Source organism: Paramisgurnus dabryanus, chromosome 4 (genome assembly GCF_030506205.2).
Source record: "Paramisgurnus dabryanus chromosome 4, PD_genome_1.1, whole genome shotgun sequence".
NCBI classification, from domain to species: domain Eukaryota; kingdom Metazoa; phylum Chordata; class Actinopteri; order Cypriniformes; family Cobitidae; genus Paramisgurnus; species Paramisgurnus dabryanus.
In genome coordinates this window covers 18,069,994-18,088,524 of record NC_133340.1, presented here as the reverse complement: position 1 = coordinate 18,088,524, position 18,531 = coordinate 18,069,994, and the positions used below count along the sequence as shown (strand labels likewise).

The following is an 18,531-nucleotide window of genomic DNA, read 5'->3' as shown; positions in this document are numbered from 1 at the left end:
AAAGTACATTTTTTTTGCATTGCCAAAGCATTAGAATGTAACATTTCAACAATAAGTAAAGATAAACAAGTAAATAAATAAATAACAGCATGAGGTAAAACAAAAAATAATGAATTATTGTTATGACACAGGAAAACGACACTGTATCAAATTTACAACATATATTAACCATTACAATAATTGAAACTAAACATTTAATATGTGTAATGGAGGGTTGGGTTAAGTAAATTTAGGTTTTCAGGATGTTGTTGTGGTTGTCCCTCAGGATTTGACAAGAAGCTACAAATTTTGCAGATATTAATGCCAATTCTGCTTTTTCACCGAGAATAATGCTAAGTGTTTCAATTGGAGTACAGTTATTAAATTGTGGAAATATGTGATTGATTTTGGTAAAATATTTATTTCTGATTATTTCATATTGTGGGCATTCAGTGAGGAAGTGTAGTTCTGTTTCTACCACTTTCATTGTGCAGTGAGAACAGAGTCTGTCCTCACGAGTGATCCACATCTGTCTCCTCCGGCCTGTCTCAATAGCCAGACTGTGATCACTGAGTCTGTACCTTGTTAATGCTTTTCTTAGTTTCACATCAGTCACAATGCTTAGATATTTTGCCATGGTGTACTCTCGGTTTAGTGCTGAATAACATTCCAGTTTGTGTTGTTTTTCAATGGTGTTTTTCCAATAGGTGATGTATTTGTCTTTTTCAATGTTTATAATTTGGTTAGGCCGAATGTTTGCCAGTGTGTGTTTGTCATGATTCTGGATGATCTCTGTATGTGTGAGATCAGTCAGTCTCATGATCAGCTGACAGAGGGGACTCTTATGTAAGTTCTTTTCTTGCTCTTTTAGGGCTTTGAAATGATATGTAGTGGGGTCGCTTGTCTGTAGGTGTTTCCAGAATTTAATACATCTTTTCTGGATGTTTATAAGGAGAGGGTATTGGCCTAATTCAGCCCTGCATCCGTTGTTTGGTGTTTTTCTTTGCACTTTAAGTATTCTTTTACAAAATTCTAAATGTAGAGTTTCAGTTGGATGTTTATCCCAATTTACAAAATCTAATTTAAAGGATGGACCCCACACCTCACTGCCGTATAGTGTAATTGGCTCAATTATTGATTTAAAAATTTTGAGCCAAATTTGGATTGGAATTTCAATTTTAATTGATGTCTTTATGGCGTAGAAGGCCCTTAGCGCTTTCTCTTTGAGTTCATTCACAGCTGATGTAAAGTTACCTGTTGAAGTGATCTTTAGTCCAAGATAATTGTATGTTTTTGTGGTCTGAATGGTTCTATGTGATAGTGTGAATGTGTGTGTTGGACCTTGAGATCTGGAACGTTTTTGGAAAATCATAACTTTAGTTTTTTGGGGGTTCACTGTCAGGGCCCAGGACTGACAATAGTCCTCCAGCAGATCCAGGCTCAGGGTTTACAGGATGAGGAATCTACTGATCAAACCTCCACAGAGTCTCTGGATTCTGTCTGTAACGCTGGAGAACAGCAGCAGATCCTGCAGACCAAACTCAAGATGTGCTCAGTCAAACCGATGGACAGTGGGAACCAAATGCAGAATATAACAGAAGCCATAGCAGATAAATATGAAGAAAAACATAATGATGGTCATGATTTTATTATCTCAGGTATGTCTACTCAATTATAGTTGTATTTTTATTCATGTCATTGTTTGATAAAATGGAGTTTAAAGTCACAAACAAACAAAAAGAAGGTCAAAAAGCTTAAAGGAGAGATTGACGTCTTTTTGAGGCATGTTGGCTTGTAAAAAAGACACAAAAGGTTGTTTATCTCTTTCTAGAAGTGTTACCATATTTAATGTGATTTGGGAAATTTTAACAATTGTAGGTTAATAGCGGGAAAGCTATGAGCGATTGTTTAAAAGCACACTGGTTATAAACACATGTATGGTTTAATATATTTAAACATGGGTGTATTCCAGAAAGCAGGGTTAACTTACCATCAGATAAACCCTGAACTCTGGGTTGATCAACCCCAAACTTGCTTACTCTGGGTATGTCGGTTCCAAAACATAGTTTAAAAGGTAGTTCAATCAACCCGCTGAAAGTAACCCAGAGTTAACGCGCGCTCACGGTAACAACATAAAGGCATTGTCAATGGATCACAGATTTCACGAGTCACCCTGGAAACGTCAGAGAACTTAGAAGTTTTTAAATGAGAAATAACATTATAAACCAATACTTTCTGGCAAAATCAACGTTTTATAACGTTATATAAGTGCGTGATTACAAAACAGGTAAAATTAATTAATTAATTAATACGGACCTATTTTACCTCATTTAAGTCCAATATTATATGTGTCTCAACGAAAATACACATTATTTAAATATATTAATTATATTGAATTAGATTTTTCTCTTACAAAATTAATAATGGTTTTACTACAGTTAAAAAAAAAACATGGTTACAGTAAAACCATGGTAACCACAAAATAACCATGGTTTTGACAACCAATGAAACCATGGTTAAAAAATAGGATTGTGGCACATAAAGTGCATAAATCTGTCATTAGGCTTATGTACATGTTTTTTTTAGATATGATTGTGTTGTGTATGCATAAAATGCACTATGATTATATTCACTATATTGTACTTATTTCACTTCTGCTCCTTTGGGTGACCCTGTTTAGTTTTTGGACTTTCCACACTGTATCATCAATTTTAACATTTACTGATAGCTCATAGATTAATGCACCCTCTTTTAATATTTTCAATAATTTTGTGTAATGCTTTTCAGTACACTACACTAAAAATTATCATTCATTTGCATTGGACGATTAGGATCTGCTGTGACAGAAGTGAAGAATAGAAATGTTACATTAGTGCTCATAGTAACATGTTCTGTATTATCTAATATAACCAAACATCTCAATTTCTCTTTGTCTCAAAAATGATAGCTCAGGAAAGCACAAAAGGCCAATTTTAAAGAAAAAAAGGTGATTTAGAAAAAGACCAACTATAGATCAAATGTAGAGAAGGGGCTAAGGATCTGAAGTGCAAGTTTAAGAAATAAATATTATACTATGAAAAATATATTTATAATTTAATTTAATTGTGTACATGATTCTAACTGATAATAGAAAATATCTGACCACTATGCCATGTCTGTGATTCAATGGTGTTTCACCTGATGAAGTCTGTGCTTCACCTGTGTCATTCTGATCAGTGTTAAATCATGCCTGTGCTTCATGGGTGTCATTCTGTGGGTCATGCACATGCCTATCAGACACTGCAGGCAGGGGTAACTTCTGTCCCTCAGTAATTATTATTATGATAGGCATCATGTGTTTCTATTTGTTATACCCATTTACTGTAACATTGCCACATTGTCACTTAAGTAACATAGGTTAAGATTTCTGGCTCAATAATGACAATGTATTTGCACACACATTTATTAGAACTTTAGATTCATCTCAAATTATCTAGTAACTGAAAGATGAGGTTATTTATGAATTGACGAAATTGATATGGAAATGTACTTTATTTTTAACATTTATTAACTGATGGAATTGTGTTTCATACATCCACTGATATTTGGAGATATATTAACAATTTTTATTAATATTGGACATAATTAAATGTATAGTAATTAGTTCAATCACAAATATCAATCCATGTTATTAAAAAAAATGTTTCTTTAAAGAAATATCATACATTTTTGAAGACAGCAATAAATAATCGCGATTGTAAATGTAATAAAATAAATGCTTTAACATTGTAATATTATGCAAAATATATGCTTCCACGCCTTCTGCAAGCTTATCATAAGTACACGCATGCGCAGTCGTCCTCCGGAGCCTCGTTTCATTAACTAAAATGAACTTACCCTGCAACATAACCTACTCCGGAGCAGGTTATCTTCAGAGAGTCAGTTGCTATGGTTACTTACATAACCCGAAAGTTACCTTCGTTTTTGGAACCGAAAGCAGAGGTTATCCGCTTACTTACTCCTAAACTTACCCGGGTAAGTCACATAACCTGCTTTCTGGAATACACCCCAGGGATTAACAATATGAAAATTAAAGTACAAATGTCATAAACTTTACAAATCTTTTTAATCGGAGGTTGCCATTTTGTTTTTATCACTATACATGACGTCAAATGGTTGCCAATGGTTTTTTTTCTGAAAATGTTCCAGTGTAACACATTGTTGTGGTCTTTTCCAATCCCATCTGGGGTGCCACTTGTTGTGGTTTTCTTTTTTGGTTTTTAAAAATAAAATACTAAAGCAGTAAGTTTAATTTTCAAAAGATAGACTTTTATTATCCGGACAAAAAAAGCAGAGTCCTTCCTGGTGAACCAACTAAGGCCCTGAGAAGATCCTGCAAGATCAGCTTGCCTCTCTCTGTACTATGGTTGGTATATATGAAGAGTTTGGTTCCAAAACGCAATAAATCCATTTTGACTAATTTCGGTAAAAATGTGTTTTCTATACCAAGAAAGTGACAAGATAAAAAACAATATTTTCTGTTACAAACTTTCACATAGCATCTTTAGGTTATAAAAAGATAAAAAATTCAAATCCATAATTTGATTTTCAAAGATTTATACGAAAAACTGATTTTTCCCCCGCAAAATGCAATAAATCAATGACGATTTTTTTTACAGTGCGTTGTGAATGTGTTAGCATTTAGCCTAGCCCCATTCATTCCTATGGTACCAAAAAAAGTTTCCTTTGTGGCACCATACTTACTGGTATAACTCCTCATATAACAGTCTTTAAACAGGGAAAACACGGAAGTGTTTGGTAGCTTCCCTGTTTGGTACCATAGGAATGAATGGGGCTAGGCTAATTTGCGCTGTACAGTGCACGCATTGAAAAAAGATAGATATGTATTAATTCGTCTAAGTTGAGGTAATAACATAGTTTAATATGGCAAAAGGGTAGACTATTCCTTTAAAGGCGCTCTAAGCGAATCTGCGAGACGTCACTTTTTGTTGATGTTTGAACTGTTTTCAAACAAACGGAGCGAAGCTAACTCCTCCCACTCCCCCTCCCTTCCGTGCTTTCATGAACACGCCCAACCCCCAAATCCTTCTTGTCGTTTATTGGCTGGAACACTTTGTTATGTTTCGTGGTGCTAGGTTTGGCCACTGTGTGTTTATTGAAGTTTGTGGAGCCTGGGCTGTCTACAGAGATCGCATTTTTTTTTACAGTTTGATCAGCGGACAGGCAGCAAGCAGATAGTGAGGAGATGTTTGCTGTATGTAACAAAAAATGTTTTATGGTCTAAAACACTTGAATTTGCTTAGAGAACCTTTAAGGATATATTTATATTGCTGTTCTTCAAACTTTTTATGAAAAGGTATTTTCATGAAAATAAAAAATATGTTTAATAATTATGTTTGATGAGTGTTGCTTTTTCAAATGCATGTTATTAACGACTCAAACTAACCCTGATTTTAGATCGATAGGAACTTACTGATTAAAAGCCGTAGTACATGATATAGCTGTGAATAAGATCGGCTGTCCGATTCAGAATAGTGATCAGCCACACATTTTTTGTGGAGATTGGCATTGATCGGAGCATCACTAACCGCCACAGTGTATGAAAAAGCACTCGAATCTAGCTACCAGGTTGCTGAGTTGGTTACAGCTGTGTGTGTCACTGTCATCAATTCCAGCCAGGATATCATTAGTGTTCATCAAAACTAGATCAAGTTTTACATTTAATGTGAATGCTAAGCTTAAAACAGTATAATATTTAACAAGTCATTTAAGCATTGCAATACAGGTTTATGCAGATCTGTCCTCTTAGTTAAGGTAATAACATATTTTAATATTGAAAATGAGTAGACTATTCCTTTAATTCTTATTGTGAAAGTGGTGTGCCGTATGATTTTTTTTTACTTATCAAAACTGTGCCGTGGCAGAAAAAAAGGTTGGGAAACACTGCCCTAGGGCATCGTTTCAGAGACTGAGTGTCTCTTTCCCATGCCCCATTAGCCCGGGGGCTACTCATTATCAGAGGTGTAAAGTACTTGAGTAATTTTACTTGATTACTGTACTTAAGTATTATTTTTGGGGATTTTTACTTTACTTGAGTACAATTTAAAATCAGTACTTTTACTTTTACTTAATTACATTTTTTAAGAAAAAAAAGTACTTTTTACTCCTTACAATTTTATCTACAGTCAAAAAGTACTTATTTTTTAGAGATCACTTTATTCTATTTTCCCTTACTCTTACCAAACCAATTGAATTGTGCTGACGGCCAGTTTAATTTAAATGTTATTTATTTTCCTTGGCCGAGATACAGCGTGTGCCACTGCCTGAAGTTCATACGGTCGTAGCTCAGGCACCTTCAGTCCGGGGTGTTCGCCCTTCGGGCCCCTTATCCTACCTGAGAGGGCCTTTTCAACGAACCAACCCCCGACTCTCTAACCCTTTCTGTGGCCGACGGTCTCCTGAATATCAAACGTCCGTGGCTCGGTCGCTTTAAGTCCTAGGCATTCGCCCTTGGCGTCCCTTATCCTGAGAGGGCCTTTCCAACGAGCCAACCCTGACACTCTAACCCTTTCCCCGGCTGAGATACAGCGGTCATTCCCCTGATTTTCCCACGACTGTAGCTTGGATGCCTTTGGGTCGCTTATACCCGAGGGGACTTAAGGTGCCCGAGCTACAGCCGTGGAAAAAATCGGGGAAAGGACCACCGTATCTCGGCCGGGGAAAGGGCTAGAGACTCGTGGGTGGCTTGTTGGAAAGGCACTCTTGGGTACGATAAGGGACCCGAAGGGCAAACGCCCTGGACTTACTGTAAGGTGCCTGAGCTAAGGCCAAGGAAAAATCCGGGAAGGGTTGACCATATCTCGGCCCGAGAAAGGGCTAGAGACTCGCGAGTGGGCTCGTCGGATGAAGATTTTTTCGCTTCTTTGATACCGACAACACATTAAGCTATTTTCTTTAATGTGTGCTATTTGCAGCCTCTCTATCAAGACTAAGACCTTGTTCACGCTGTCAGTCCAAATCTGATTTTGTTGCATGTCTGACTGGACAGTTAGGGTTAGGGTTACCCAAAATTGAAAATTCTGTCATCATTTACTCACTCTCATGTTGTTACAAAACTGTATAAACTTCATTGTTCTGATAAACACAAAGAAAGATATTTTGAAAGATGTTTGTAACCAAACCGTTCGTGGACCCCATTTACTTCTATAGTATTCTTTCTTCCTACTAAATGGGGTCCACTAACAGTTTGGTTACAAACATTTCTCAGAATATCTTCCTTTGAGTTCATCAGAACCAAGTAAATTATACAGGTTTGTAACAACATGAGGGTGAGTAAATGATAACAAAATTTTCAATTTTGTGTGAACTATCCCTTTAAGAGACACCTCCCACCTTAACATGTAAACCAATCACCCATGAGATGAAGCCTCTGAGTCCACAAGAACCAAACAATACCAAATATATATATTTTTTAATATTCACTTGTCAAAGCCTACAGCGAATGGATGGTTTGGACCACAGCCCTGTACTTCCTGGTTTAATGACGATAGAATTAGAGTTTTTGACTAACCTCCGCCCACAGGAATATGTCAGTCGCCAGCTTAGCTCAAGCATTATTAGCTCATGCATTTTTTTACACATGAAACATGAGCACATTTTATATTGCGAACAGTTAACACAATCATAGCTTTAAAACAGGACCTTTAAAGAAAAGTTTGCAGAAGGTTCAGAGGGATTTTCTTTTTTCTTTTTTTTTAATCTAACCCCCATAGTGCTTTTCGTTCTCTCGGATGTACAGCACGTATCTCTTTGTTTCATTTGGGAATTCTGTAGCCAGATTAATCCACACTATTACTGTATATCATCTTTTTGCCAGTTATGCAATGTTTTTATGTGATTACAACTGTTTATTGATTTATGCTTTGTATTTGAATTGGATTGTGAATTAGCTTTTGTATTATGATGATCTTACCTGGCTAATAAATTGTTATTTTGTATCACTTCTGCATTATCCTGAATTATTGACTAAAAGTAAATTTGGTGTATCATTAGTTTCCGCAAATCTACAATTTTGACCCATTGTCTGCTTTTTTAGTTTACTTATTTGGTCAGACGAACTACTTGATTCTTACCAAAAGGGTTAAGTTTGGTGCATCGTCTGCTTTTTTCAGTTTATTTATATCAGGGGTATCAAACTAGCTTGGGGCCATTTCTGAGCTTGACATTTCATTATAGGGCTGCAGAGCTATTTTAACGTTCAAAAAAGCACAATATTTCTGTAATTGTACTGTTTAAATTCAATCATTTAATGTATTATACTACCTAAAAATACAAGCAGTGGTTTCTATCTTTTTAATGTACATTATTTTATAAAAAGTAAGAATCTTTTTAACCTTAAATAAGATGGGCCTTATAAAACTGTGCACAAAAATAACAAATTAAATTTCTGAATACATACATTTGTTTTATCCCCAGTAAGTGTTACAGAGAAAGGTTATTCCTTAAAAGTTCACACGTTTTTTTTCGTATTTAAAATTTTTTCTAAGTTGTCTGAAAGTTTGTTACATTCTACCGTTTTTAATAGGGCTGTCAAAAGATTAAAGTCGCAATGAAATTGAAATGAAAAACTATATATATATTTTTAATATTGTGGTATTATTAACAAATGACTTATCTGTGAGCTTCTTTATTTTTTAAAAATTCGTGTGTGCTCATAATCTTTAATCAAAAATGCAAATCTCCTCCCCTCCTCAAAACGATCTCTCTTCACTTCCGGTCAAAAGTATGGCAGGTGGGCGGGGTCCGGGAGAAGATCGCAGCGATTAGCAATTAGCAACACGACCCAACTTCAAACGATCCAATCAGATCTCGATGGACAAATTCAAATCCAGCCCTGCCTTATTTCATCTCAAAACCCGTTTCATTCGGATATACGTCACCACGGGGAAAATAAGGCAATCACTACTTCCGTTTCATGGCGACTTTAATTACGATTAATCGCATACAAAATAAAAATATTTTGGTTTATATGTTTATGTTTGTTTATATATACATTATAATTACACACTACATACACTCACACACACACAAATATATTATGCAAACACAAACTTTTATTTTGTATGCGATTAATCTTTTGACAGCCTTAATTTTTAAACATTATGACGATGTCATGTTTTAATGTTCACACAATGTTTTCTATATTTACTTTTTTGCTTGGTATGTCAATGAAACATAGCATTTTAGTGTTTTAAAACTGTTTTTACACATTCTTTCTGAATGTTCTATAAAAATATTGCTGTAGAAAAAAAATTCACTTATTAAGTTTGGAAGTTGATGTGTTGTTTCATTTAAGGCCACTATTATGGTGATCAGTGTTTGTTTTAGTTGGACTCTTTGACCCTTGATATTTTGTTTGCTAGTTTTTCCCTAGTTAAATGTTGCTGTGCCCGAAGTTGAGATCCTGCAAAACAGGGCTTTGAACCAGAATTTTTCCCAATTGGTTCGTTTTGAACAGAAAAAGTATTTTAACGTTTCTGGTTTTTGGTTCAACCCTACATTTGACATTCCTGAACCGGTTAGAACAAAAAAATAAAGTTCCTGAACCGGTTAATAACGTTCCATGTCAGCTTTGGGACATAAAAATAAGTAGGCTGATCATTGGGACATTAAACTTTAATTATTAGTCTACATAATTTTCCTTAAGTCTCTATCTTTTATCAAACATTAAAAAAGGCTACATTATTTAAGCGGCATAACTGTAATTCTGACGTGCCTACATTTGTTGAGTGCACTTAAACACGTGCACACACACACAGACGGAGCACGAATTCCAAACGGTGCTTCGGAAAGAAGATGCAGCGTAAAGAAAATTGCTCACTTTAGCGCCTTTTTGTGGTTAAATTGTTTAAAATCACTTAAGTGTTAACCTTTGAAACATGTGCAAATTATCAACTTTCACCATATTTAAATTTGCATATTAATCTGCAAATCGCATGCGAGCCGAACCGTGGGTCGTAATCTGTACGGAATTGATCACATTACACCAATGCAATCTGTTCACCACTGCGATCCGTTACACCACTAATTAGTATTAAAAAACAAAAACATCTTGAGATACTTGATAGCCTACAACATTTACCTCTTATTTTTGAGCATTAGAGACTATTGATTATCCCTAGACTATCAAAAGTGTCTAAAAGTGGAAGATCCTTTTCCTACTTAGCCCCTAAGCTCTGGAATGATTTACCAACCAATGTCCGAGAATCAGACACAGTCGATCATTTTAAATCTAGACTTAAAACTTTTCTCTTCAACAAAGCATTCGCATAATTTGTCTAGTAAAGGTTCTTAACTTGCAATAGTTATTTTCACGGAACAAAGCACTCACGGTCATAACACAGACCAACCAAATAAATAAATAAAAACCTTTTCTGCATGAACACTTAAAATGAATTGCATTAAATAGTTTGCCACCGTTTGCCACTGAACCTGCATTAACGATGACAGTGGGGCTTCCGGCCTTAGTCAAACGGTTTGGCACGTATGGTCGGGTTGCGATTTTGGTGCTTTCGTGTGTCTTGTGAATAGTATGCCATACAGACCCGTTTGCCACTGAACCTGCATTAACAACGACAGTGGGGCCTCCAGCCTTAGTCAAACGGGTTGGTATGTATGGTCGGGTTGCGATTTTCGCGCTTTCGTGTGTCTTGTGAATAGTATGCCATACAGACCCGTTTGCCACTGAACCTGCATTAACGACGACAGTGGGGCTTCCGGCCTTAGTCAAACGGGTTAGCACGTATGGTCGGGTTGCGATGTTTTTGGCGTTTTCTCCTGGTCCTGTAAATGGTATACAATATAGACCCGTTTGCCACTGAACCTGCATTAACGACGACAGTGGGGCTTTAGGCCTTAGTCAAACGGGTCGTCAGGTTTCATTTTCTCTTAAAGATCAGAAGGTGACCCTTATTTACCATATATACCCTCGCATTGGGCCCCCAATTTGCTAAATCCTCAACTGTAGATAACATAATTATGCCGCAATATTTAGTCTGTCTGGAACTAAGCTGAGTTAAACCACATCACTGTGTGACACTTCAATACATATGAACGGCCGCTACGCTAATACGATTTTGTTTTTCTCTCCCTGTCTCGTCCTCGACCCGAGGACAACGAGACAAACAGACCCAGTCCCGGTAGATGTGAAAGTCGGCACACCTCTGATCTACTGGCCGTCCTTCAACGTTATGCCCAGCTGATGCCTGACCAACGATCACCGGCAGAACCGCTTAATCTCCGCTAAATCTCCATTTCCGTTCTCCCAAGGGTTTTTCCCTCCTAGGACTTATTTTTCCTCGGATAAAAGCCCGGGGTTTTTTTTTTCCTAGGGGGTTTTTCACCCCGGGGAGGCAGCCTTTTTGGGCTTTACCTAGCTTCCTCTTCTATACGTTGCTTTAGTAATACGTGCACTTATAATATTGAGTCATAGCCGCAGCAAATTTAACTGCTCATGCTATCATGTATTTTGTTGTGCTATCTGTCGTTTTTTTGTGCTTTTCACTGCTTCTATTTATGTAAAGCTGCTTTGAAACAATTGACTTTTGTGAAAAGCGCTATATAAATAAAATTGAATTGAATTGAATTGAACTTGGGCTTGAGTAGGCTACTTGCTGGTGGCAAGCTTCTCATTTCTCAGATGAGTCAACGATGACCAAACAGTTTATCCTAAGTTACCATTATTTTAAATAAACTTTTCTGTTCCGGAACATATATTTTTTGAAAGTTTCTGGTTTTGTTTCTGTTTCATGCAAAACATCAAAAGTATCTGGTTTTCGTTTTCATTCCGTGAACCGGTTCAAAGCCTTGCTGCAAAGTAAGTGCTCTTCCAGCATACAATATAGTTCTCATTTTGTTTAGCTTAGAAAATCGCCACATTTTATTTTGTGCCACCATACTTATGTAAATACTCATATAACAGTTGTAAATAGAGAAAACATTTTTGAATCCTAATAAATGAATGGTGCTAGGGCCCCTCTGAGTTATGAACTCTCCTAGCTGTATATGAAGAGTTTGGTTCCAAAACGCAATAAATCCATTTTGACAAATTTCGGTAAAAACGTGTTTCTATACCAAGAAAGTGACAAGATGAAAACCGCTATTTTCTGTTACAAACTTTCACATAGCATCTTTAGGTTATAAAAACATAAATTCAAATCTATAACTTGATTTTCCAAGATTTATTATAAAAAAAGAATTATTTTTTCCACAAAATGCAATAAATTTTCAAAATGCTAGAAATCTATTTAATCAAATGTGCATTCATATTTGCCATTTTATATTCATTTAGTTAAACAGTTGTACACCCTGATTAAAAAAATAAGCATTAATGGCATTAATAAAAACACCTACTTTGTCATATTAAGAACACTGTCATTGCTGCGGTTATACTTGATGTTGTCGCTTAGCATTTTTCACATCGATCAGCTGTAAAATGTTTTGGTCATCATTTAAAATGTTTCATTTGCAAGTGTTACAGGGACGACAGAATTCAATGTTAAAATGTAATAATAAAGTAAGCAAACTTCACCCAATGTTGGGAGACACCTCCTACCTTTTGGGCATGTTAACCAATCACCCACTATATGCATATTAGACAACACCCCTGAGTTTACAACAACCAATCACTACCAAAGTTCTATATCATTATTATTACAATGCTTCATTCTCTCTGGATATTCAAGGAAGGCTAGTAAAGGCTTCAGGTGGGATTTTCTATATTTAGAAATTTAATCCATGGTGCTGTGTCTTTGTATTTTTTTTGGTTTGAGTAATCTGTAGTCAGATCTTCATCCTGTGGCCATGTATGCAATGTTTTCGTTTGATTACAACTGTTTTTAGATTTTCGTTATGTTTTAAATTTGAATTGATATGTGAATTGTAATGTTTAGAGTAATGTTAGATTTTCCTTAATTTAGATGTTCAGTTTTTTGTGGCTTGCCAATGCATTAGAATCCAGAAGTAAGACGGACCAAAGTTCACAGGAAAAGAGTTAATTGAAGAGAGTTCTGTAGAATAGCAGTCTTCTAGATCTTAACCCAGTGTTCTGTTTGTGGGACAGAACTTTATACATGATAACAAAAGGCCTACAAACAATAGAAACATGTTAGGACCTCCTACAGGAGATTGGTCTACCAAACAGTTTATCCTAAGGAATCTCTTTGTTATTCACACTTATCAGTTTCTATGGGCCATACATCTCTATGAGGCATTTGGTTCACACCTTCAGTGCAGGCACATTAATTACATCATGGCACAGTTGTATTTTATCAGACATTGATTACGCATTTAAAGAAATATACACAAAATCCATATATTTATCTATTTAATCACATATAACATAAATGAATAAACGTGCATGAGTCCAAAGCGACATCTGTAGCCGAACGAACGGATGCAATACCAAGTAGGGCTAAAACCAGAATAACAAGACATCCACCCAAATTCTGTAATTATTAAAAGTAAGTAGAGTCAGATAAAACTACCTAAATTATGTAACGTCAAATCGTCATCTATGAGCACCGGAAAAGACACGCAAGGATCCTTTGCAATGCTGATTGGTTTCCGCCATTGGGTTAATGGATGGTTATAGTTTTCCCTTATACCCATAGCCTTAGAAATGGCTTTGTAACCCTTTCCAAACCAGTGCATATTAGGAAAACTTTTTCACACAATGCCAAGTGAATATTGTATTTACTCAGGTTATTTTTGTGTAATACTTATCAGTTTGATGACCTTCATAATTTAAGTGTGACAAATATATGTAAAAAAAGCAGTAAGGGAATAATACTTTTTCTCAGCGTTGTATACATGTATACGCACACACATATATTATACATTTTGATATTTTTCAATTCATAAGGTGAAGTTATGAATTTCCTCATAGCGGTGGATACAGTCAAACATGTCTGGCTATGCTTCAACCTTAATGAGTTTTCAATCATGTTTATGTCCTTAAAATGCGATTCATTTCAGAGACAAATGACAAACAGAGCATTGTCTTCTCTCTCCAGTACAGCAAGAGGCGCTGCAGCACTTTAGTCCACAGATAAACCCACTAAAGAAAGAAAGAAAGGAAGAAAGAAAGAAAGAGCTCACGTGTGATGTGTTTGTGTATCCTCAGTGTTTTTCTCTCTTGAGTGTTTTATTGAGTGTAAACAAAGTCTTGTCTCTGTGTATTTTAGTGTTGATGATGGATGTGATGTGCTGTAAATCAGTAGGAACTGATCTGTCCATGCTGGATATTGATGATTTCATCACAGAAATCTCTCAGCTGAAGAAAGAGGTGGCGTTACTGGAGACAAAGCTGAGGTTAAGAGGAGATGAAGGACTGAAGAGAGAGGTTTGTACAGCTTAAACATCCTTTACCTGAATCAGACAACATCAAATCATTTCTAATCTTACTCTGTGTGTGTTTGTTGTGAATCTTCCACACAGGACTCCGAGCTCAGTCTGACTTTACTCTGTTATACTGAGTCAAAGCCCACAGACGCTCAGGACACTACAGTGTGTGACAGTAATCAGGGCTTACAGGATGAGGAATCTACTGATCAAACCTCCACAGAGTCTCTGGATTCTGTCTGGAACGCTGGAGAACAGCAGCAGATCCTGCAGACCAAACACAAGATGTGTTCAGTCAAACTGGAGGACTGCAAGAACCTCATGATGGACATCAAAACTGAACCTACAAACATAAAAACAGAACCCACAGAAGAGAAAGAACACGATGATGAGGGTTGTGGTGATGATTTTGTTCCTTCAGGTATGTTTCTTTGTTTTGTCTTTTTACACAAAGGTATAGCTTGACATTTGAGCTGTTTAATAATAAATATAAATAATAGTTATATTAAAGTTAAGATGTTTAATGCCTTACCCACTGTATACACTGCAAGAAGAAAAATCTACAGGGTTAGTTTTAGGACATTTCCTTCACTTCTTCATCACAAGTAAAAACAAAACGGAAAATATAAAGGCAGTGAACATTACTTCATGTGTACAGTAGGTACATTTATACAATATTGGGTTAAAATCACACTTCACACCTTTTTTAAGCAGCTAAACAGCCAGGCAGTGATCTAAAAATGAGGTTTTGAGGAAGCTTTGGAAGCGTTGATGTGCTTTGAAACATCTGTGAAATCTTATTATCTAATTTGTTTAATAAATGCGTATTCAAATTGTAGTAGCATGGGCTGTTATTTATTGTAATCGACAAGCTATATTAACCACATTTTGATAAAAGCAAATATTGTTACCAGATAAACAAATGTTTTACAAAGTATCTTTACAAAGTAACATTTAAAAATGTATGAATACATTTAGTCATTTAGCAGATGCTTATAGCATTCAATAAGTTAAACACCTGTTGCTTAGCTGGTCAAAAAGAAAAGAATAAAGCGTCTCATCAATTTAATTCTTTTTATAAAGGCTTCATACTTTATAGGGCGGTTTCCCAGACAGGGTTTATAGTTCCATACTATAATGAATGTTTGGAGCTGGCTCAATTTAAAAACATCTTACACTGACAAATTATTAAAAAAAAATACAAATTCTGAGGACCAATTTACGACCAGGTGTACATCTAGCTTATGCAACCCAGCCCTATGGTGTCTTCTGGCGAACCTTGCAATACAAATTTTTTTTTCAGAAACTGAATTTACCCTCTAGATTTAAGATGTTTTATTATTGTGTTTCTTTCAGATGAGAAGAGTGATTCAAGTTATGATGGAGAAATAACGTCCTCAACATCAAAAGAGCGACAGACAGCACAAACTCATTCCTGCATCACCGGTGGAGAGACATTAAACTCACAGAAACATTTAAGGAGACATGAGAGAAAACACACAGATCAGAAACTGTGCACCAGATCTAAGATCAGCGTTACTACCTTACAAGAGAAGAAACTTAATTCACAAGAGCACAGAGAGAAGAAGAATCAGTTTCACTGTCAGCAGTGTGAGAGGGGTTTTGTCCTCTTATCTCAGCTGAAACGCCACATGAGGACACACAGTGATGAAAAGCCTTTCTACTGCACTGAATGTGGCAAATATTTCAGAACCAAACAAAATCTTGATGTTCATAAAATAATTCACACAGGAGAAAAACCCCATCAATGTTCACACTGTGATAAACGTTTCTGTAAGAAATCTTATCTGATAATCCATGAGAGAGTTCACACTGAAGATAAATCCTACATCTGTAGTGTTTGTAGGAAGAGTTTTGGGCAACATTACAATTTATTGTCACACCAGAGAATTCATACAGGTGAAAAACCTTACAAATGCTCTCAGTGTGAGAAGACGTTTGCTCGATCAGGTAACTTAAAAGTCCATTATAGACTTCACACTGGAGAGAAACCTTACCACTGTAATGTCTGTGGAAAGAGTTTTAGGCAACTTGCTAACGTTGTAATCCATGAGAGAATTCACACTGGAGAGAAACCTCATCACTGTAGTTTTTGTGAGAAGAGTTTTAATCAACGTAGCAGTTTATTGAATCACCAGAGAATTCATACAGGTGAAAAACCTTACAAATGCTCTCAGTGTGGGAAGACGTTTGGTCATTCATCTAACTTTAAAGCCCATGAGAGAATTCATACTAGAAAGAAACCTTAACAATCTGTGGAGAGAGATTTGCTTTATTAGGATGTTTTCAGACTCGTTAGAAGAAACATACTGAAGAGTGGTGTTAGACCGACACTGAATGGCTGAACCCAGAGGGCTGGGGAATTTCTGAGATTGACATTTCATTGGAGGGCTGCAGAGCTGTTTTAACGTTCAAAAGCACAATATATCTGTAAATGTACTGTTTCAATTCTATCATTTAACGTATAATACTACCTTAAAATATAAGCAGTGGTTTCTATATTTTTAATTTACATTATTTTATAAAAATAAGAATCTTTTTATGAACTTATTAAATTGTTTTTTATCCCCAGTAAGTGTTTCTGTTTTTATTTTTTTCAGTCACAGTATCGGCTTCATTATGTTCCATCCCTGTTATTTAACGGTTTTATATATTTTCTATTATAGTAATATGTGGAAAAATATTAATAATAAGTGAAAGTGATCCTAAAACTTTTAAATGTGTAGTAAATGTTGCATAAGCTAGTTGGACAGAACAAATTAATATTACTGCTCTGTATAATTGCATAGCAAGCTACATAATGATATATTATTTATTATATACATATTTTACTACTATTGAGATAAGTGACATAGCAGCATACACACTTTCATCCTTTGTATGTTTTTCCTTATCTTTCCTCTTTTCCTAACCTGGGCACTGTTGTGGTTTTCTTTTTGTGTTCTTTAAGAAAAAAAGCTGTTAGTTTAATTTTTTTCAAAATATAGACTTATTATCCAGACAAATAAAAGTCGAGTCTGTCCTGGTGAACCATCTCCGAACCAATTGAGGTCCTGAGAAGATCCTGCGAGATCAGCTTGCCTCTCTCTGTACTATGGCTTTTATATATAGGGTTGGCTACCCACAAGTTCCATGTAAGCTCAATATAATAAGTTTATGTACAGGCGTGTAGCATAAAGAAACACATGACATCACTTTTGTAAGGGTCACCCTAGATTATACTTGATTTCTTTATATTTTGATTAATAAAACCTTCTTCACCTGTTGGCGCTGTTTCTTATCGTAGTTCAATGTGTGTTGCATTAAATCTTCCGCTCTCCCTTTCTTCCACTCTTGCTACTGGAAGCTGTGACTTGACGTGAACTAACGGCACCGCCACAGCTCTTCTGTGTAACAACTGAGTAACCCCACAGAGTAAAGGCACTTCTCTGCACTGTAAAAAATATTTTTTTTTTCAATTTTTAAATAAAGTTAGCATTATCCAAGTATGTTTTACTTACAAATACTATTTTGTCTTTCTACTTCATAATGTCACGTTTAGTTCAAGGACTTAGTTTCTTTTATAATATTTGTGCTCAAATACATTCCTAAATTTGAATGGAATTGCTCAATTAATATTAACTTTGTATTTTGCCGTCAAAATTAAGTGATGGAACAAACGACAAATGCAAGTAAAAGATACTTACTAACCCAGAAAATAGATGCACATGCCCAGCTAACAGAGAAAAGTTCTAAGAATGTTCCTTGAAAAAAACTGTTTTGCCAACAAAAGGTGGGTTTTTCATATTTAAGAACTTTTCTTGGTTGTCTGAATGTTAGAGGAATGTTACATTCTACCATTTTCAAACATTATGACAATGTCATGTTTTAATGTTCACACAATGTTTACAGCAACTGTTCCCTATATTTACTTTTTTGCTTATGTAAATAAAAGAGAAACATTGCATTTTATTATTTTAAAACTGTTATAAAACATTTCAAAATGTTTTGTAAAAATATTGCTGTAGAAAACACAATTCACTTATTAAGTTTGGATGTTGATGTATTGTTTCATTTAAAGCCACACTTATGGTGATTCGTGTTTGTTTTAGTTGGACTCTTGATATTTTCTTTGCTAGTTTTTCCCTAGTT

General features: G+C 35.6%; 1 pseudogene; it reads left to right on the top strand.

Annotated features, from left to right (window-relative positions):
- Positions 1-14,112: 14,112 nt before the first annotated feature.
- The window catches only part of LOC135752339 (uncharacterized), a 29,960-nt pseudogene continuing 25,541 nt past the window's right edge, over positions 14,113-18,531 (top strand).